The 22,202-nt window shown below is 42.2% G+C and overlaps 1 long non-coding RNA gene across 1 annotated transcript; it reads left to right on the top strand.

The window, feature by feature from the left end:
• Nucleotides 1-4,499: 4,499 nt before the first annotated feature.
• LOC109902246 (uncharacterized) lies at nt 4,500-6,550 on the top strand. The gene is made up of 3 exons (XR_002256849.2): nt 4,500-4,663; nt 5,350-5,380; nt 5,782-6,550. It is a non-coding gene; the product is annotated as an uncharacterized LOC109902246 (long non-coding RNA).
• Nucleotides 6,551-22,202: the final 15,652 nt, after the last annotated feature.

The raw sequence follows: 22,202 nt of genomic DNA, 5'->3' as shown, positions 1-22,202 counted from the left end.
TCCACCTCTACGCAGACGACACCATTCTGTATACTTCCGGCCCTTCTTTGGACACTGTGTTAACAACCCTCCAGGCAAGCTTCAATGCCATACAACTCTCCTTCCGTGGCCTCCAATTGCTCTTAAATACAAGTAAAACTAAATGCATGCTCTTCAACCGATCGCTACCTGCACCTACCCGCCTGTCCAACATCACTACTCTGGACGGCTCTGACTTAGAATACGTGGACAACTACAAATACTTAGGTGTCTGGTTAGACTGTAAACTCTCCTTCCAGACCCATATCAAACATCTCCAATCCAAAGTTAAATCTAGAATTGGCTTCCTATTTCGCAACAAAGCATCCTTCACTCATGCTGCCAAACATACCCTTGTAAAACTGACCATCCTACCAATCCTCGACTTTGGCGATGTCATTTACAAAATAGCCTCCAATACCCTACTCAACAAATTGGATGCAGTCTATCACAGTGCAATCCGTTTTATCACCAAAGCCCCATATACTACCCACCATTGCGACCTGTACGCTCTCGTTGGCTGGCCCTCGCTTCATACTCGTCGCCAAACCCACTGGCTCCATGTCATCTACAAGACCCTGCTAGGTAAAGTCCCCCCTTATCTCAGCTCGCTGGTCACCATAGCATCTCCCACCTGTAGCACACGCTCCAGCAGGTATATCTCTCTAGTCACCCCCAAAACCAATTGTTTCTTTGGCCGCCTCTCCTTCCAGTTCTCTGCTGCCAATGACTGGAACGAACTACAAAAATCTCTGAAACTGGAAACACTTATCTCCCTCACTAGCTTTAAGCACCAACTGTCAGAGCAGCTCACAGATTACTGCACCTGTACATAGCCCACCTATAATTTAGCCCAAACAACTACCTCTTTCCCAACTGTATTTAATTTTAATTAATTAATTTATTTTGCTCCTTTGCACTCCATTATTTTTTTATTTCTACTTTGCACATTCTTCCATTGCAAAACTACCATTCCAGTATTTTACTTGCTATATTGTATTTACTTTGCCATCATGGCCTTTTTTGCCTTTACCTCCCTTCTCACCTCATTTGCTCACATTGTATATAGACTTGTTTATACTACATTATTGACTGTATGTTTGTTTTTACTCCATGTGTAACTCTGTGTCGTTTTATCTGTCGAACTGCTTTGCTTTATCTTGGCCAGGTCGCAATTGTAAATGAGAACTTGTTCTCAACTTGCCTACCTGGTTAAATAAAGGTAAAATAAATAAATAAATAAATACAGACATAGCATTTACAGAGAGATTGAGCTCTAGAGCAAACAAATGATGGGGTTTTTAAACCATGGGGAAGGAACTGTGATAGGGTAGGAAATAGGAGGAGGTGTGTCTTCTGATTGATGATTGATTGTTGACTGAATGGGGAGAGATGATTTTCACCTGTGAGGGGAGAAGGAGAGAAAAGAAACACACACAGGATAACTGTATCCGTAACAGAATGGTTGTTTTGTTCGATAAATTCCTTCTTTATATCCCCAAAATGTCTATTTATTTGTCTCGTTTGATTCAGAAATACACAGGTTCTAACTTGACCCAACATGACTACAAAGTATCTAATAAATTACCTGTAAACTTGGTCCAAACATTTCAAACAACGTTTCTAATCCAACCTCAGGTATCCTAAAATGTAAATAATCAATCAAATTTAAGACGGAATAAACTGTTTGCAACACCAGATAAAAACAATGTGAAGCGCGTTCCAGTTCACGCGCACCAAAACAGTAGAGTCCACCTGGAGTGACACTTACAAAGAACAGCCCTACTTCTTCATTTCTCAAAAGAAAAACATTGAACAATTTCTACAGACTGTTGACATCTAGTGGAAGCCATAGGAACTGCAACCAGGTTCCTCATAAATAGGGCTTCCCATAGAAATAATTGGTAAACACAATGACCCCAAAAACATTTTCCCTGGACGGATTGAGCTCGGGGTTTTGCCTGCCTAATCAGTTCTGTTATACTCACAGACATTATTCTAGCAGTTTAGAACCTCCAGAGTGTTTTCTATCCAAATGTAGAAATTATATGCATATCCTAGCTTCTGGGCCTGAGTAGCAGGGCAAGCTTTTCATTCGGATGTCAAAATACTGCCCCCTAGCCTTAAGAAGTTATTAATTGATTTGATAAGATAACAGTCATCAAATTAATGATAGTCATATCCCGACACTAGTTATATAAAAGGTTAAATATATATATTTTTTAATGGCAAAATGAGAAGAATTTGTTATAAAATTGCTACATTTTCTCTCCGTCTCATGGCAAAATGTGTAGCATTGCAGGAACTTAACATTAATCTACAAAAAAAATCTCTATGGCAGCAAAACCGTCCAGTGAAATGTTTTGTCCGCTAGGTGGTGGGCCCTCAAAAGGCTAGGGCTAGAGATAAATGTAATTTAGTTGAGAGTTAAATTACTTAACTTCCCAAATCAGTTCTCTGAATGTTTGGGGTATGGATGTGAGTACGCAGACCTACTCATCACCCACTGCGGCCCGTTATGATGAGTTCCGATTTGTTTGTGGCCCCCAACAAGTGTCGATTTTAGCATGTAAATCTTGGTTGGTGCAAACTCAACAACAAAAAAACTATGCATTCCAGCAAAGCCCCTACACAACACAACACTAAACTATACATTAATTGCACTATAACGATAACAAACGGTGCCCACAACCTGTTGTGGCCTAGATAAAGCTGTCCCAACAGCAGTCCCAACACCTTACCACTGCTACACCTGGCTATCAGCGGTATCAGAGTAGCCTTGTCTGGCAGCAAAACAGTTCATTCAGCCTCATTTACTGCCTTTTAAAAAAACATAGCTGACTTGCTTGTACACATTTGGTTTCTACTGACAATTGAGATGTACAAACTATAGCATGAGGGGACGACGAGTGGATAAGAGGCTTTCTGTAATTTCGATTAATGAGCGGACGTGGTCCATATATCTACAGTATTTGTTCAGCACTTTTGAAATGTACAGTGACAGAATTCAGAACATGGGCCGTTCTTACAGTATTCTCCCTGTACACCAAGTCAGAACCGTAGGATAAATTAAGGGGGCATATAGTCAGTCAATGAAAGCTCTTACAATATTGGATGATGACATTTCTCTAAAACAGGCTATAGGCTACACGTGCACCACCAAGTCAGAACAGTAGGCTGTTATGAGGGGAAAAGGGACCAATTATTAGGGGGAAGCACATGGGCTACTAACAGCTTACTACACAACATAAATGTAGTTTTACCTTCTTAGCTACAGTACACATATATCCCTGGCATAATACAGAATTTATGCAGCAGCATACAAGACATTTTTGGACTTGCCTTGTTGTGCTGTGCTCACTTGAACAGGAAGGTGACGTGGTGGTCCTTTTGTGGGAAATTTTCATCAACGTCTGATATTCTCAGGATTTATGGTGCTTTCAAGACAACTGGGAACTCGGGGAAAAAACTAAGTTGAATCATGACATCAGTGATCTTCAGGTCGGAGCTCTGGAAAGAGGCCCAAGTTCCTGACTTGGATGACCGTTCAAACATATTTTCCCATTCGGAGTTAGTTCCCAGTTGTCTTGAACTCACTGAAGACTGAGATTTCCCAGTTCCGAGTTTTTAGTTGTTTTGAACGCGGGTGAGAAGTCATGCTGGAACGACAGCATGGCCAATGTTGAATGTTTGGAAAAGAAAACCTTAAAACCAGACTTGGACCACCTCCTACTCCACTGAATAGCAGGCTAGTGATTGCTTTGCAATGCTTGCAGTTAGACAATGGTTCCTTCCAAACCACTCATTGCTGAATTTGCGATTTCCAACTTGTGTAATGTTTATGTCCAATGGCCGATGAGCACCAATACGCATGGCAGCACCCAAGGGACTTGAATTTTCCATGAGTGACAGAACACTGAGCCAATCACGGCGCAACTAGAGAACATTACCAACCCCTACACTCCGTATTTTCCGATGGCTGCCCCACCACCACCACAGAAAGCGCTGAGCTAGGCTGAAACACCTACATTTTGGAGCTGCCTTACTCAAGAAAGGAGAAAAAGAGACCATGTTTGTATGCAGCTTTATTAACTCAATAATTGTATTTATTTTTTACACTGTTTGCAAACTGACATGTGACACGTATCAATGCCAAAATAACATGCAAAAATAATGAATAAAAAAATATGTATCATTTTTGTTGTTGTTGTTCACTGTTTTGCATATTAATACATATTACATATCAGTTTGCAAGCAATGTAATAAATAAAATCATTGAGTTAATAAACCTGTCCTGAATGACGGGTCTCCACTGCCCTCACCCCAATCAATGTTGCCCATCGCTGGTCTAAAAAGTGTGCTCAATGAAGGATCCTTTGCATTCTTTCTATAATCTGACCAGACACAGCCTCTTGGACTGTTGACTCAAACTCATGTTTCCTCTCTCTTGCTCTCTCTCCTTTGCTGCCAGACTAGCTTGGAATGCGCTTGTGTGATCACTCTCCACTGAGGAGAGCTGTTGGATAATTGTCTCTTACATAAGAGTGCATTTGCACATAAGACATGTAAAAACAACAACAGAGCAACAGCGAGAGAATGCAGTCCTCAGCTATTTGTAATGACGGTAGGGGCATAAGAGAAATGGGTATGATGTTTCCACATGTCCTTTTTACCATATACTATGAGGCTTTTTAACACAAACACTTAGATTTTTATATTTATTGATGATGTGCTGTTTTTAGTGTGTGTGTCCTTGTTGTGTTTTAATGGTGTATTTATTGGTAATATATGTAATGGCTGGTGCTATCAAATTTGTCCATTGGGGGATTATTTTATGGATGTGATTTCACATTCATTGCAGGGGGTCGGCAAGAGAGTATGTGTGTTTATGTGGTGGGAGGTGTTAGTCAGAAGAATTTATGCAGAAGAGTTATGCTGATTCCACATTTCACAGACATACAGTAGCAGGTGTGTTAGGGTTGGTGTGTGTGTGCGTGAATTTATTTGGGCGTGCGTGTGTGTGTGCATGCTTGGGGGTTGTCCGTGGAATTTGAGGAGGCTGTGTTAATTAAGTCTGAGGATTAAAGGAACCCAGACACAGGACAGTGTTTATCTATTCTACATCAATACAATTCCTTGTGAGGGGAGTGCCTTGTTTCTAGGAACCAATTTTTTTTTTTTATTCAGCAGCGTTCAGGTAAACATTGAAGGTTTCCACAACCTCAACCTTTTGGTTATTCTCTCATGTACATGTGGATGTCCTGTTTTCTAACCTGAATTTCTCTTTCTGCCTTCTATCCCTCCACTCACTGGACACCACACTGAAAACAGGAATCTTTATGCCTGGTTCCACAGTAATTATGTAAGTAAGCGATATACAGGACAATGACACTACATTTCTATGGAAATTAACCATGACACAGGGTTGTGATGTGCATGAGATGTTTAGATTCTCCACCTGTGTGTCAACTTCTACTCTTACAGTATTACCCACATCTGCTCAGGTTTGAAAGGGGATGCTATTCAATTAAACAAACAATGACGTACTGAACCATATTTATGTCAGTTAGTAGAATATAAACATTACTTTCCCTCTTTCAGAAGATCTGCTATAAGCATAACCATTATCAGCAAGGTATCATTAATCAAAGTGTATCTACTATAACTGGAATTATTAGGGATTGGTTAGTTTGCATTTTACTTGACTAATAATGTGACTGGACTAAGCCGTCATTGCTCGTGTTGTGGCCTGTGTGTTGTCAGTATATGGTGCCCATTCTGCTGGTGGTGCATTCATCTCCTGGTCACCCAGAAGCAGATGTCACCAGGAAGACGGAGCGACTGTCACGACTTCCGCCGAGGTCGGTCCCTCTCCTTGTTCGGGCGGCGTTCGGCGGTCGACGTCACCGGTCTTCTAGCCATCGTTGAGCCATCTTTCATTTTCAATTGGTTTTGTCATTTTTTTTCTACACACCTGGTTTTCATTATCCAATTACACGTTCATGCATTTAACCCTCGGTGTCCCCCATGTTTGTTGTGCGTGATTATTTCTATGTTCAGTTCGGTTCATGATGGCTGGCTTTTTGACTGGGTGCTGTGTTCACCCATGTGTAATATTTACCGTTGGTATTTGGTCAAGTGTATTTTGTTTACCGTGTGCCTTTATTTTTTGAGTAAAGTACATTGCTCACTCATTTTGCTCTCCTGTGCCTGACTTCATGCACCAGCTACACTCAACTTCTGACAGTGACAGACTGCCGTGGCCAGGTTGAAAGGGTCTCCTCCCTGCAGCAGCCCACAGATGGAAGATGAGGTCATTATTTGCTGTGGAGCCTTTCTGTTTTCTCTCTGTTCTCTCCCTGTTTTCTTTCTGCAATTCCAGGTGATGGTACTCTGGTGGTAAATTCATGGAGGTGGAATCGCATCGTTGTAAAGATTTTTGAGTTCGATTAAAATACTATGCATTATCCACCAATTAATGAAAAGTTTGTGAAAAGAAGCAGTGTTCATATAATGATGGGGAAGTGTCCAAATATAATAAGTGTGTGTTTATTTGTTGTTTCTCATAAATCATCACGATGCCCCATGCATTAACACAGTGAGTGATTTCTTCCACTCCATTTCTTTTTATAGATGCTGTTGTAGACAGCAGGTGAGACGGCAATGTTCAAAAGGAGTGTAGTCTGAATAAACCCCCTGTTCAAAACAAATATACCCTGTAAACAATAGACAGGCAAAAGTGGGGCAACCTGTGCTGCCCTGGCCACTGTGGGCGGGCTGTGGGCTGTCATTGCCATGGTCCTAGCCAGGTCCTCCAGATATGCTGAGAACAATGAAGAGGGCATGGGTAAATCCTGTGTTTACATGCTTAGTGCACTCTGTGTGTGTGGTCGCAAACAGCTACCAGTTCCCTTCACAGCAGCAGCCAGCGTGGGCAGCTAGGGGTGTCAGCAATTCTCTCTCTCTCTCTCAGCTTCAGGCTATAGTATATTGATATCACTTCCTGTGCTAGTGTGCTTTTGTAATTGCTGTGTGTTGCAGTAAAAATACTATTGGCTTGGCTTTCCTCCCTCAAAATGAGCAAAATACAAATATGCGGAGTTGTGCGGTGGATTGTAAAAACATTGTAGGCGAATTGACTGCATAGTTTGTGCTATGGGAGGTTGCTGGAGATCTTTTAACGACATCTGCCACACAGCCGTGCCCAAGACCAGTTCAATGGAGCTGTGGTGTTTTCTCCTTTTTTTTATTCAGCAACTGAAATGGCCAGAGAGGTGATGAGGTACAAATATTGTGGCCACAATTGAACTGAATTCAGTTCTCTTTGCCTGGATGGCCAGACAGCACCAGCAACATAGCTCTCATCTCATCAGAGTAGGAATTTACTGTTCTTATATGCCCTCACACTTAACATCGAGCAACTTATCAAAATAACAACTTACTGGTACTTCTACAGATTTCAAGCTAGAGGTATGGTCTAAATGATTTAATGATCAATTATGAGGTAGCTATGCTTCTTCAACATAATCGTATTGCTTGAAGGGTTTGATGTCAGAAACCGAGAGTTATTTCCATAATTCCTGACTTTGTGGCTCACATCAGTCTGCGCTTAACGGTGGGCCTGCTTTGTCCCGTCCCACCTTGTTGTAGCGTACCTTCAGGGGCAGTAGTAATCTAAAGCTCTGGGTTAAGAGGAGTGTGTGGTGAGCCCACCGCCGCAGACACTACATTAGCATGTCAAAGCCTCCCCAGGCTCTGGATATATTTGGAAAGCCAATTTGGAATGACAAAGTGCAGAAAGACACAGCTGATCCACAATATAGGCCTGATTAAGTTCTTCCTCCCACGGACCAGCTGCTCCACTGACCCATCCGTCCCACAGAAGCATCTCAATTCACAATATTAATGTAAAGAAAGGAGAGGTGATATTCATCCATGTGGGTAGCAATAGAAGAAGGGAAAGCAATTTATTAATTTTTTTAACACCTTAAAGATTTTCTTTCCCCATATACTCTAAACATCCGTCTGATTTATTAAAATCTGTGACAATTGAATGGTCCTCTTGGTGAAAAAAATATTGGTTGTCTTGTAATTGCCAGAAGGTGCTTTCATCGAGAAAAAGTTATCTTTGGTGGTGAGTGACATTATTACCCTTCTCCCTAGGCTAATGTAAATAGATGTGGCAGCTGAGATACAAACAGGCTGCTGTTTCTACTGAGTTTTATGACGGTAACACATTTAGAACAGAAGTGATCCTTGTCTTGAATGATTTCACCCAAGACCGTTGTACATACCAAATCACATTTTATTTGTCTCATACACATGGTTAGCAGATGTTAATGCGAGTGTAGCGAAATGCTTGTACTTCTAGTTCCGACAGTGCAGTAATATCTAACAAGTAATCTAACAATTCCCCAACAACTACCTAATACACATAAATCTAAAGGGGTGACAGAATATGTACATGTAAGTATATGGATGAGCGATGGTGAAGGTGCAATAGATGGTATATAATACAGTATATACATGTGATATGAGTAATGTAAGATATGTAAACATTATTAAAGTGGCATTATTTAGAGTGCATTGTATAAAGTGACTAGTGATCCATTTATTAAAGTGGCCAGTGATTGGGTCTCAATGTAGGCAGCAGCCTCTCTGAGTTAGTGATTGTTGTTTAGCAGTCTGATGGCCTTGAGACTGAAAAACAGTATCTGTCTCTTGGCCCAGCTTTGATGCACCTGTACTGACCTCGTCTTCTGGATGGTAGCAGTGTGAACAGGCAGTGGCTTGGGTGGTTGTTGTCCTTGATTATCTTTTTGGCCTTCCTGTGACATCGGCTGCTGTAGGTGTCATACAGGGCAGGTAGTTTAACCCTGGTGATGCGTTGTGCACCACCCTCTGGAGAGCCTTGCGGTTGAGGGCGGTGCAGTTGCCGTACCAGTGAATAAGCCCGAGGATGCTCTCTATTGTACATCTGTAAAAGTTTGTCAGGGTTTTGTATGACAAGACAAATTTCTTCAGCCTCCTGAGGTTGAAGAGGCACTGTTGCGCCTTCTTCACCACACTGTGTGAGTGGACCATTTCAGTTTGTCTGTGATGTGTACGCTGAGGAACTTAAACTTTCCACCTTCTCCACTGATGTCCTTTCGATGTGGATCGGTTGAGGGTTAGCAAAGTGGAGATGTTGTTTCCTACCTTCACCACCTGGGTGCGGCCCGTCAGAAAGTCCAGGGCCCAATTGCACAGGGTGAGGTTGAGACCCAGGGCCTCCAACTTGATGATGAGCTTGGAGGGTACTATGGTGTTGAATGCTGAGCTATAGTTAATGAACAGCATAGCTATTCCTTTTGTCCAGATGGGGTAGGGCAGTGTGCAGGGTGATACCTTCCTCCTATTAGGGAGCACTGACACAAACTGGCTACGTGATTTGTCACTTCCCTAACTATATTGTGTGCTGAATGACAGGATACCAGTTGCGACCTTTAGGTCCCACTCAACATGTTTTCCTGGATTTGTGTTTGACGTCCTAATGGAAATGGACTGCTTCCTCCACTCTCAATTTCCAGCACGCCACATACACCTGGCCTACTAGACTAGATCTACAGGAACACACACACACAGAGAGAGAAATTACATTTCTAAATTATGAAGTTCCTAAGACACACATAGAATAAGACAAACGATGAGAAGTAGAACATGTATTGGATCTGCCTCAGTGGTGCGAGCAGCTCTCCCTGCTACAAGGGGGCCATTGCATAAGTGGATTTGAGCCAGGGAGAAGGGGACTTGTTTGGAGTCATTGATGCAGTGATCTATATTTGGAGCCTGAGCCCGGAGAAACGGATGTGCACGGCTAAAAATAGCCCGAATACCCCAGTTTGGGAAGCTTTGTTCCATTCCACTTTCCTGCCACAAGGAGACTAACTGAGCATGCTCTGGAGAACTGCTTCTGATTGACCAATAACAGCACAGGCAGCGTGGGAGGGAGTGTGGGAAAAGAGAGGGGGATGAGGGAGAAGAAGGGAGAGGATGTGGAGATAGGAAGAGGCTTGTAGTTTTGTGTTGTGGTGGGCCAGTGAGGAATGATACAGAAATAAGTGGTTGGCTCTAGTCAGATTAATTACATATGAAGGTGCAACATCGAGTATACCAATACAGACATGCAGTCCCCAGTAGACAACATTAGCCAATCATTATGGAAAGTCAGATCAGCCGTTGCATTATTGTTATTTCACATGAATTTCATCATAGGCTACAACACATCAAATTAATTGTTTGTGGTACAATTACATTGTGTTCTAAGGAATTGTCAAACATGAAACATTTCTAAGTGGGCATTTTAAGGATCTCTGTCTTGATTCCTTGTCACAAGTAGTTACACTCCCACACAGCAAACAATTAGGAGAAAAACAAGATGGTATAGCTGCAGGGTCCAGAGAGAAGTTGTCTCAAGGCCTCACTCAGCATGCTTCAGTTCGGCAGTTTGAACCAAACAAGTGTGCTCATATACCACAGGAGGTTGGTGGCAACTTATTTGGGGACGACGGGCTCATGGTAATGGCTGGAGCGGAATCAGTAGAATGTTATCAAATACATCAAGCACAACGAGAAAAAAAATGGCAATAGTACTGTTTCTGCATTTGGAGATGTCGTAGCCACTTCCTTAAAATAGTCAGAATTAATCTAAGATTACTCAAGGAAAATTACACCCTTTTGTTATTTGTTTCATTAGTACATTGTTGACATAGTCCCAAAAATGTTTTGCTTGTCAGCAATAAAATAAAAAAACTTGACAGATTTCTTGAGTTATCTATTTATTAATTTGGACTATTTTGTGGAAGTGTAAACTGGCGATGGCGTCTCAAAATGGACAAACAGTGCTATTGCCACTTTTTTCTCATTTTTCAAGCGGTCTTTTGAGGGCGTACCCGAGCACAAATGTGTTAGGTTCGCATAGCGATGTTCGCCAGCTGAAGTGTATCATGCAAGCGCCTTTAAGTCACAGTCAATACTGCTGCTGCAGATGTGGGGTTGGGTGGGTGGTAGAAACCCAATCTCTGCCCACTGCCCCCAGAGAGGGGAGCAGAAACAAGAAGCCCAGCTGTTATTAACAATGGACCTGTCTTTCACCATCCAGGCCTCAAAGGGCCTCATTCACTCCCCATTTCACCAATGAGGCTTCCAATGGAGGCTCGCCAGGACATGCCCATGTGCAAGACATGTGTGTGTGTGTCTGCATAGGCGTACGTACGTGCATGTGTCTGTATTGTGAAAGATAGAGAATGTATTCTTGAGATGCATATTATGCATCTCAAGAACCACTTAACCACATTTAGGAAACCCCTCACAACATACTGTGAACTTTATACTGCCCATACATCCTGGATGTTCTTACTTCTTTCCTCCCTAAAATATTTAACTATCTGCATCATTGTGGAACTGCCCTCTCTACTTAGCAGTCATATAAGGAGACTAGAGACTTTGACTGTTAATCATGTTACAATCACCTCCAGGGCTTTGGACCCTAATCACATCGATATGGGAGGAGGGGTCCTAGATCTGCACAGTCATGCTCTGGCAGTTGGTCCCACCCAACCAGCCCAGAAATCACGGGATAGACTTATGTTCTCCATTGACACGAAGTAGAATATACACAACCATTCAAAAGTTTGGGGTCACTTAGAAATGTCCTTGTTTTTGAAAGAAAAGCACATTTTTTTGTCCATTAAAATAACATCAAAATGATCAGAAATATGGTGTGGACATTTTTAATGTTGTAAATGACTGTTGTAGCTGGAAAAGGTTGATTTTTAATGGAATATCTACATAGGTGTACAGAGGCCCATTATCAGCAACCATCACTCATGTGTTCCAATGGCACTTTGTGTTAGCTAATCCAAGTTTATCAATTTAAAAGGCTAATTGATCATTAGAAAACCATTTTGCAATTATGTTAGCACAGCTGAAAACTGTTGTTCTGATTTAAGAAGCAATAAAACTGGCCTTTTGACTAGTTGAGTATCTGGAGTATCAGCATTTGTGGGTTTGATTAGAGGCTCAAAATGGCAAGAAACAAATAACTTTCTTCTGAAACTCATCAGTCTATTCTTGTTCTGAGAAATGAAGGCTATTCCATATGAGAAATTGCCAAGAAGCTGAAGATCTCGTACAACGCTGTGTACTACTCCCTTCACAGAACAGCACAAACTGTATCTAACCAGAATAGAAAGAGGAGACACTAGAGTGTCTAGTTTGAGAAACTAAATACGTTTCTAAACACTTCTACATGAATGTGGATGCTGCCATAATTACGGATAATCCTGAATGAATCGTGAATAATGATAACTGAGAAAGTTACAGACGCACAAATATCATACTCCCCCCAAAAATGCTAACCTCCCCATGTTATTGTAATGGTGAGAGGTTACCATGTCTTGGGGGTATGGTATTTGTGCGTAAACAACCTCTCACTCAACGTCAACAAAACAAAGGAGATGATCGTGTACTTCAGGAAACAGCAGAGGGAGCGCCCCCCTATCCACATCAAAGGGACATCAGTGGAGAAGGTCCACCCAACAGACAGTGTGGTGAAGACGGCGCATCAGCGTCTCTTCAACCTCAGGAGGCTGAAGAAATGTGTCTTGTCACCTAAAACCCTGACAAACCTTTACAGATGCACAAATTGAGAGCATCCTGTCGGGCTGTATCACAGCCTGGTATGGCAACTGCATCGCACTCAACCGCAAGGCTCTCCAGAGGGTGGTGCGGTCTGCACAACGCATCACCGGGGGCAAACTACCTGCCCTCTATGTCACCTACAGCAGCCGATGTCACAGGAAGGCTAAAAAGATCATCAAGGACAACAACCACCCGAGCCACTGCCTGTTCACACCGCTACCATCCAAAAGGCGAGGTCAGTACAGGTGCATCAAAGCTGGGACCGAGAGACTGAAAAACAGCTTCTTTCTCAAGGCCATCAGACTTCTAAACAGCAATCACTAACTCAGAGAGGCTGCTGCCTACATTGAAATCCAGTCACTAGTCACTTTATACAATGCACTCTAAATAATGCCACTTTAATAATGTTATATCTTACATTACTCATATGTATATACTGTATTTTATACCATCAATGCACTTTGTCTATGCCACTCGGCCATCGCTCATCCATATATTTATATGTACATATTCTCATTCACCGCTTTAGATTTTTATGTATTAGGTAGTTGTTGGGAAATTGTTAGATATTACTGTACTGTCGGAACTAGAAGCACAAGCATATCGCCACACTCGCATTAACATCTGCTAACAATGTGTATGTGACCAATAATATTTGATTTGATTTGCCATTGATGTGGCTGGTTTCCGGGTTAAGCGAGCAGTGTGTCAAGAAGCAGTGCTGTTTGGCAGGGTCATATTTCAGAGGACACATGGCTCTCGACCTTCGCCTCTCCCGAGTCCATAGGGTAGTTCCAGAGATGAGACCAGGATCGTTACTACCAATTGGATATTTTATTTAACCTTAAATGACTTGCCTAGTTAAATAAAGAACTAATTCTTATTTACAATGATGGCCTTCCCCGGCCAAATACTTACCCGTACAACGATGGGCCAATTGTGCGGATATCACAATACTGGGGAGAAAAAGGTGTCACTGATAGTTTGTGCCTGAGGAAGTGCATGACAGAGTCTGAGTCTGCGAAACAGCGTAGAGACTAGACGTGTGTGTGAGACAAAGACATGGTGTGTGATGGTGTTTTGTGTACATGGCAGTCCCACAGGAAACTCTAAACAGAGGTCTTTCTCATACAATACAAGCACAGGCCAGTGTTCCCCTGGGAGTCCACCAGCCTCACATACCCCTCCACCTCTTCCACCAGGAACTCCCCCTTCACGTACACACATACACTACAGGAGGTTGGTGGCACCTTAAATTGGGGAGGACGGGCTCATAGTAAAGCTGGAGCAGAATAAGTGCAATTGTATCAAAAACATCAAACACATGGTTTACATGTGTTTGATGCCATTCGCGCCGTCCAACTATTATTATGAGCCGTCCTCCCCTCGGCAGCCTCCACTGACATACACACAAAGCGTGCCCCTCTCCTTCACACTCAGCTGTCCACAATGCCCTCCCTCTGTTTATTCATCTCAACCCTGCCACTGATACCCATCTCATCCTATATCAATTACACCAACTCACTCACTCCCCCCTCTTCCCCTGAAAAACTGTTTTCCTTGTCTTCTAATTCTTCCATTCTTTACATTCTGTATCCTCAGTGGAATATTTTGGTTTGGAAAAATACTTAGACATGTAGTGGCCCTTAGAACTGATCTCTATTCATGCACATAGGCATACTCCTGATGACGTTGACATTGAATCCAAACAAACATATACAGTACCAGTCTTCTTCAAAGTAGACACCCTTTGCCTTGATGACAGCTTTGCACACTTTCTCTCAACCAGCTTGTTACGGATACAAGTATCCTGTGTGTGTATCCTGGGTGTGTTTCTTTTCTCTCCTTCTCCCCTCACAGGTGAAAATCATCACTCCCCAATCAGTCACCAATCATCAATCAGAAGACACACCTCCTGTTTCCTACCCAATCACCGTTCCTTTCCCTTTGTTTAAAAACCAGTCAGTTGTTTGCTGTGGAGCTCAATCTCTCTGTAAATGCCATGTCTGTAGGTTGCTCTGTTTCACTCTCTCTTTATGTATTGACCTCTCTTTTGTTTGAGCACCTACATATCACTTTGTCCTCACCTGTGAGTATTGTTTTTGGTTATGGTGTTTGTTTGTTTACTGGTGGGAAAAGGGGGAAACAAGACAAGTCGCCCATGGGCATACACTACCCGTAGGTAAACTTTTAAATACACTAGTTAGAACTGGGTGGACCACCCACTGTATTTTTTGGTTAGTTAGCTGTTGTTGAAATAGGCTAGTCTAGCTTAGGGGTGTTTTTGAATACTTATTTATTTTCTTGGGTCCAGCTCAGCCCCTTTTCCTGCTCCCCCCATTACCGTGTGTTTTCCAATAAACCCAGAGTTTGATGGTAGATTTCAGTTGTCGTGGTTATTTCGTTCTCACTTATTCACGATTATAATTTGCATGAGTTATGTTACGGGTCTCGTTACCATCTCCCCTAGACTGTTGGGCCAAAAGGGATTCGTAAACACAGCTTCACCTGGAATGCTTTTCCAACCGTCTCGACGGAGTTTCCACATATGCTGAGCTCTTATTGGCTGCTTTTCCATCACTCTGCAACTCATCGAACTCATCCCAAACCATCTCAATTGGGTTGAGGTTGGGTGATTATGGTGGCTAGGTCATCTGATGCAGCAGTCCATCACTCTCCTTCTTGGTCAAATAGCCCTTACACAGCCTGGAGGTGTGTTGGGTCATTATCCTGTTGGAAAAACAAATTATAGTCCCACTAAAAACCAACCAGATGTGATGGTGTATTGCTGCAGAATGTTGTGGTAGCCATGCTGGTTAAGTGTGCCTTGAATTCTAAATAAATCACTGACAGTGTCACCAGCAAAGCACCCCCACACCACCTCCATGCATCAAGGTGGGAACCACACATGCAGAGATCATTTGTTCACCTACTCTGCATCTCACAAAGACACGGTGGTTGGAACCATAAATCTAAAATTTGGACTCATCAGACCAAGGACAGATTTCCACCTGTTGTAATGTCCATTGCTCGTGTTTCTTGGCCCAAGCAAGTCTCTTCTTTTTGGTGTCCTTTAGTAGTGGTTTCTTTGCAGCAATTCCACCATGAATCATCATTCGACCTCGAGTCATGCAGTCTCCTCTGAACAGTTAATGTTAAACTAAACTGTTACTTGAACTATGTGAAGCATTTATTTGGGCTGCAATTTCTGAGGCTAGTTACTCTAATGAATTTATCCTCTGCAGCAAAGTTAACTTTGGGTCTTCCTTTCCTGTGCCGGTCCTCATGAGAATTTTCTGGATTGACTGACCTTCATGTCATAAAGTAGTGATGGACTGTCATTTCTCTTAGCCCTATTTGGTAAATTGACAAAATCCAAATTATGGCAATCTTCTGTATACCACCCCTACCTTGTCACATAACTGTCTCAAACACAAGAAAGAAAGAAATTCCACAGATTAACTTTTAACAAGGCACACCTAATTAAAATGAATTCCAGATGACTACCTAATGAAGCTGGTTGAGAGAATAACAAGAGTGTGCAAAGCTGTCGTCAAGGCAAAGATTGGCTACTTTGAAGAATCTCAAATATAAAATAGGTTTAGATTTTTTGGGGTTACTACATGATTCCATGTGTGTTATTTCATAGTTTGTCTTCACTATTATTCTACAATTTAGAAAATAGTAAAAATAAAGAAAAACCTTTGAATTAGTATGTGTGTCCTAACTTTTGACTGGTACTGTGTATATATTTCGTTTTTATACAACGTCATGAGATTGTCTATGACCATAACTTGATAGCCTAATCAAAATTATAGTGTATATCAAGGGACATGATCATGTAGTTGCATCAACACCCAACCTAGTCAAAACCATCAGGACGCTCAGCAGTTCGTACAGTATGTGAATGAGTAAATTATGAAAAAAAACAGTATGATCGTATTTATGCTTATGGGGTTTTCACTGGTCTTTATAAATGTACGTAGGGTTATCACTATTTTCTCAACAACAAAAAACATACAGAATGGTGTAAGGCAACCAAAGCAACATTATCACCTATGTCAAGTACTACCAAACTTGAAATAAAATAAAATGTGATTCACAATTTAAAAAAAGAAATTTATAAATTTTTTATTCACATTTTCAAACAGTCCATTTATATTTTCCAGCAGGGCTATACATTTGGGTGAGTTTCTCACCTGAGTAGCCTCGTTTCACTGCCAAAAATAAAATTAAACCATCTTGTGTTCAGCGAAATAACAAATACAGGTAGCCTAGTCAAATAAGTAACATCCAATCACATTAACTCTCTCGCGGGAATTACACTAACGGTCCATATGTTGCCAAACGTAGCTGCTGCGCATTCCGTTTGCTCAAAAATGGACAAATGGTTTAAAAAAAGTAAGGCCCGCGTCCATAGAGACACATACCCGCTTTACAAGTAATACTGCTACTACCAGCAGTTCTACACCTGCACCTGTTGACGACACAAGTTGTTCTGCTTCCACGAGCACATTCAATGCTAGCATCAGTAATTCTACATTTGTTGTTAGCCCAGCTAGCATGGACATTGACAGTTGTAAATCTGATCAGCCAAAGAGCTACTGCCCCCTTACCAGGGAAAGCACCGAACAACAGACAACGACATTGGACCATCAGGGGCACAAATGTGATGAGAACGACATTGATTTGGTGTTCACTTATATTGGGAGTAGTGCCTTTCCTCAGCCACAGTGTGTTATACAGTGGGGCAAAAAAGTATTTAGTCAGCCACCAATTGTGCAAGTTCTCCCACTTAAAAAGATGAGAGGCCTGTAATTTTCATCATAGGTACACTTCAACTATGACAGACAAAATGAGGGGAAAAAAATCCAGAAAATCACATTGTAGGATTTTTAATGAATTTATTTGCAAATTATGGTGGAAAATAAGTATTTGGTCAATAACAAAAGTTTATCTCAATACTTTGTTATATATCCTTTGTTGGCAATGACAGAGGTCAAACGTTTTCTGTAGTCTTCACAAGGTTTTCACACACTGTTGCTGGTATTTTGGCCCATTCCTCCATGCAGATCTCCTCTAGAGCAGTGATGTTTTGGGGCTGTTGCTGGGCAACACGGACTTTCAACTCCCTCCAAAGATTTTCTATGGGGTTGAGATCTGGAGACTGTCTAGGCCTCTCCAGGACCTTGAAATGCTTCTTACGAAGCCACTCCTTTGGCTGTTTGGGATCATTGTCATGCTGAAAGACCCAGCCACATTTCATCTTCAATGCCCTTGCTGATGGAAGGAGGTTTTCACTCAAAATCTCATGATACATGGCCCCATTCATTCTATCCTTTACACGGATCAGTCGTCCTGGTCCCTTTGCAGAAAAACAGCCCCAAAGCATGATGTTTCCACCCCCATGCTTCACAGTAGGTATGGTGTTTGGATGCAACTCAGCATTCTTTGTCCTCCAAACACGACGAGTTGAGTTTTTACCAAAAAGTTATATTTTGGTTTCATCTGATCATATGACATTCTCCCAATCTTCTTCTGGAACATCCAAATGCTCTCTAGCAAACTTCAGACGGGCCTGGACATGTACTGGCTTAAACAGGGGGACACGTCTGGCACTGCAGGATTTGAGTCCCTGGTAGCGTAGTGTGTTACTGATGGTAGGCTTTGTTACTTTGGTCCCTGCTCTCTGCAGGTCATTCACTAGGTCCCCCCGTGTGGTTCTGGGATTTTTGCTCAGTGTTCTTGTGATCATTTTGACCCCACGGGGTGAGATCTTGCGTGGAGTCCCAGATCGAGGGAGATTATCAGTGGTCTTGTACGTCTTCCATTTCCTAATAATTGCTCCCACAGTTGATTTCTTCAAACCAAGCTGCTTACCTATTGCAGATTCAGTCTTCCCAGCCTGGTGCAGGTCTACAACTGTTTCTGGTGTCCTTTGACAGCTCTTTGGTCTTGGCCATAGTGGAGTTTGGAGTGTGACTGTTTGAGGTTGTGGACAGGTGTCTTTTATACTGATAACAAGTTCAAACAGGTGCCATTAATAGAGGTAACGAGTGGAGGACAGAGGAGCCTCTTAAAGAAGAAGTTACAGGTCTGTGAGAGCCAGAAATCATGCTTGTTTGTAGGTGACCAAATACTTATTTCCAACCATCATTTGCAAATAAATTCATTTAAAATCCTACAATGTGATTTTCTGGATTTTTTTTCTCATTTTGTCTGTCATTGAAGTGTACCTATGATGAAAATTACAGGCCTCTCTCATCTTTTTAAGTGGGAGAACTTGCACAATTGGTGGCTGACAATACTTTTTTGCCCCACTGTAGCTTCGAATACAAGCCAGTGAAATCTATGCGTTACAGCTGGATGAGTAAACAGACGTCTGGCACAGCACCTGGTATATGTCTGTTACGTTTATGGGGGGTCAATTAAGGAAGACATCCTCTTATGCCAACCACTGGAAACCAGGACAACAGGAGTGGATATTTTTAAGTACTGGACAGCTTTGTGACATCAAATGGACTTTGGTGGTCAAGATGTGTTTTATACTGATGGCACAAAAGCCATGACAGGGAGACATAGTGGTAACGAGCGTGCAAGCAGTTGCTCCCGACGCCACTTGGGTACACTGCAGCATCCACTGAGACGCTCTTGCTGCCAAAGATAATGCCTGACAATGGTTAACTTTGTTAAAGCAAGGCCCCTGAACTCTTCTGTATTTTCTGCACTACGCAATGATATGGGCAGCGACCATGTAACTCTTTTACAATATACAGAAGTGCTCTGGTTATCAAGGGGCAAAGTATTGACATATTTTTTTTTTTAATTGAGAGACGAGCTTAAAGTTTTCTTTACTGACCATTATTTTCACCTGTCTGACCGCTTGCACGATGACGAGTTTCTCAAACGACTGGCCTATCTGGGGGATGTTTTTTCTCGCCTGAACGTTCTGAATCTAGAATTACAGGGACCGACCGCAACTATATTCAATGTGCGGGACAAAATTGAGGCTATGATTAAGAAGTTGGAGCTCTTCTCTGTCTGCATTAACAAAGACAACACACAGGTCTTTCCACCATTGTATGTTTTTTTGTGTGCACATGAACTCAAGCTTACGGACAATGTCAAATGATATATAGCGAAGCACCTGAGTGAGTTGGGTGCGCATTTACGCAGGTACTTTCCCGAAACAGATGACACAAACAACTGGATTCATTTTCCCTTTCATGCCCTGCCTCCAGTCTACTTACCAATATCTATTCAGGTCTATGATACGAATACTCCAATCAAATCTGCACTGCCCACTCTGTTTTGATCGAGTGCAGAATGCAATCTGAATAACTTTGTATACATTAGGCATAGGGCTCCAGAGTGGCACAGCGGTCTAAGGCACTGCATCTCAGTGCTAGAGGCGTCACTACAGACCCTGGTTTGATTCCAGGCTGTATCACAACTGGCTGTGATTGGGAGTCCCATAGGGCGGCGCACAATTGGCCCAGAATGAGTTCTTAACTGACTTACCTAGTTAAATAAATATTATAATGCAAAGGAGAGTATGGTTGGTCTATATAAATGTGAATACTGTACATCCTCTATATTGCTTGCCTCCAACATTTGAGGCATGTTGTAGACTATAGGATATACAGATACCTGTGACACAAAACTGCTGTATCTCAGAACATCATTTGGGCAATTTTATTGTATGTTTCTCCACTGGTCATTCCTTCCCTCCCCTTGTTGACTGTGGCCTAAGGGACAGAGTGTGTGTGTGTGTGTGTGTGTGTGTGTGTGTGTGTGTGTGTGTGTGTGTGTGTGTGTGTGTGTGTGTGTGTGTGTGTGTGCGTGTGCGTGTGTGTGTGTGTGCGTGTGTGCGTGCGTGTCTTTGTTTGTTTGGGAAAGATGTCAGCTTTAGTGGTGTTCATTACATGCCAAAACTGTTTATCTGATGCTTGCTGGACTGGAAAAGCAATCCAAAGCTTGAGTATGAGGACAATCAAATCCTTTCTATACTTGCTTCATCTAATATCAATTCATGAAAGTGCATCCTTTACAGTCAATTTATATCAAGGCTCTCCAACCCTGTTCCTGAGGAGCAAACCTCCTGTTGGTTTTTGCTCCAACCCCAGTTATAACTAACCTGATTTTGATGTTCAACCAGCTAATTATTAGAATCAGGTGAGCTATTTTAGGGTTGGAGCAAAAACCTACAGGATGGTACCTTTCTTACATTTGTGTCCTTTGAATTTGCTAATGGTCATCACCATGTGTACTTACCCACTGGGCACACATTGGTTGAATCAACATTGTTTCCACATCATCTCAATTAAATGACATTGAACAGACGTGGAATAGACGTTGAATTGACGTTTGTGCCCAGTAGGTAGCTTTGTCTCTCGTGTTTTTGTTGTTGTTGTTATCTATGATTATTTTTGTTCTTTTTTGAGTTCCAGTAGTTAGCTACGTAGCAAAAAAGTTATTAACTATTGAAAAAACGACCAAGATTTTAATGTAGTTCAACTACCACCAAGCTACAGAAAAATGTAGTTAAATTACTAGTTGAACTACATGCAGTTTACTACTCACAAACACTGCTGAAGACATTGTTAAGCTGTGTGTTCTCCAATCTCCTTTAGTTACTCTTTCCTACAATAGCAATGTGGATCATTTTTGAGCAGCTCAATAAACTTTCTCCCTTCTCATACATCAGTACTTATATCACCACTTTTTTTTCAAGCCCTTGGTCATATTCATTACGCATCAAACGGAAGACAACTTAATCCGGAAGAGACAGTTGTTCACAATGCAGATCATGTGTCATTCACAGCCGTGACAATGTGTGTGGTTGGATATTGCTTAACAGCCAGCCATGTCACTTATTGGCCCAAGCACTGAGAGGGCGCTGCAATCAGTTGACTATATACAACAAAGCAGTGCACTCTCTTGTTATAGGCATTATAACTACCTTTGTTACAGGTGTTAAAACTGAAACTTTTGGTGAAGGTAGGAAACAACACCTCCACTTCGCTGATCCTCAACACAGGGGCCCCACAGGGGTACGTGCTCAGCCCTCTCCTGTACTCCCTGTTCAACCATGACTGCGTGGCCACGCACGCCTCCATCATCAAGTTTGCAGACGACACAACAGTGGTAGGCCTGATCACAGACAACAACAAGACAGCCTATAGGGAGGAGGTCAGAGACCTGGACGTGTGGTGCCAGGACAACAACCTCTCCGTCAACGTGATCAAGACAAGATGATTGTGGACTACAGGAAAAGGAGGACCGAGCACACCCCCATTCTCATTGACAGAGTTGTAGTGGAGCAGGTTGAGTTTCAAGTTCCTTGGTGTCCACATCAACAACAAACTAACATGGTCCAAACACACCAAGACAGTTGTGAAAAGGGCACGACAAAACCTATTCCCCTTCTGGAGACTGAAAGGATTTGGCATGGGTCCTCAGATCCTCAAAAGGTTTTACAGCTGCACCATAGAGAGCATGGT

Source organism: Oncorhynchus kisutch, linkage group LG2 (assembly GCF_002021735.2).
Source record: "Oncorhynchus kisutch isolate 150728-3 linkage group LG2, Okis_V2, whole genome shotgun sequence".
Lineage (NCBI taxonomy): Eukaryota > Metazoa > Chordata > Actinopteri > Salmoniformes > Salmonidae > Oncorhynchus > Oncorhynchus kisutch.
This window is presented reverse-complemented; position numbering and strand designations above follow the sequence as displayed.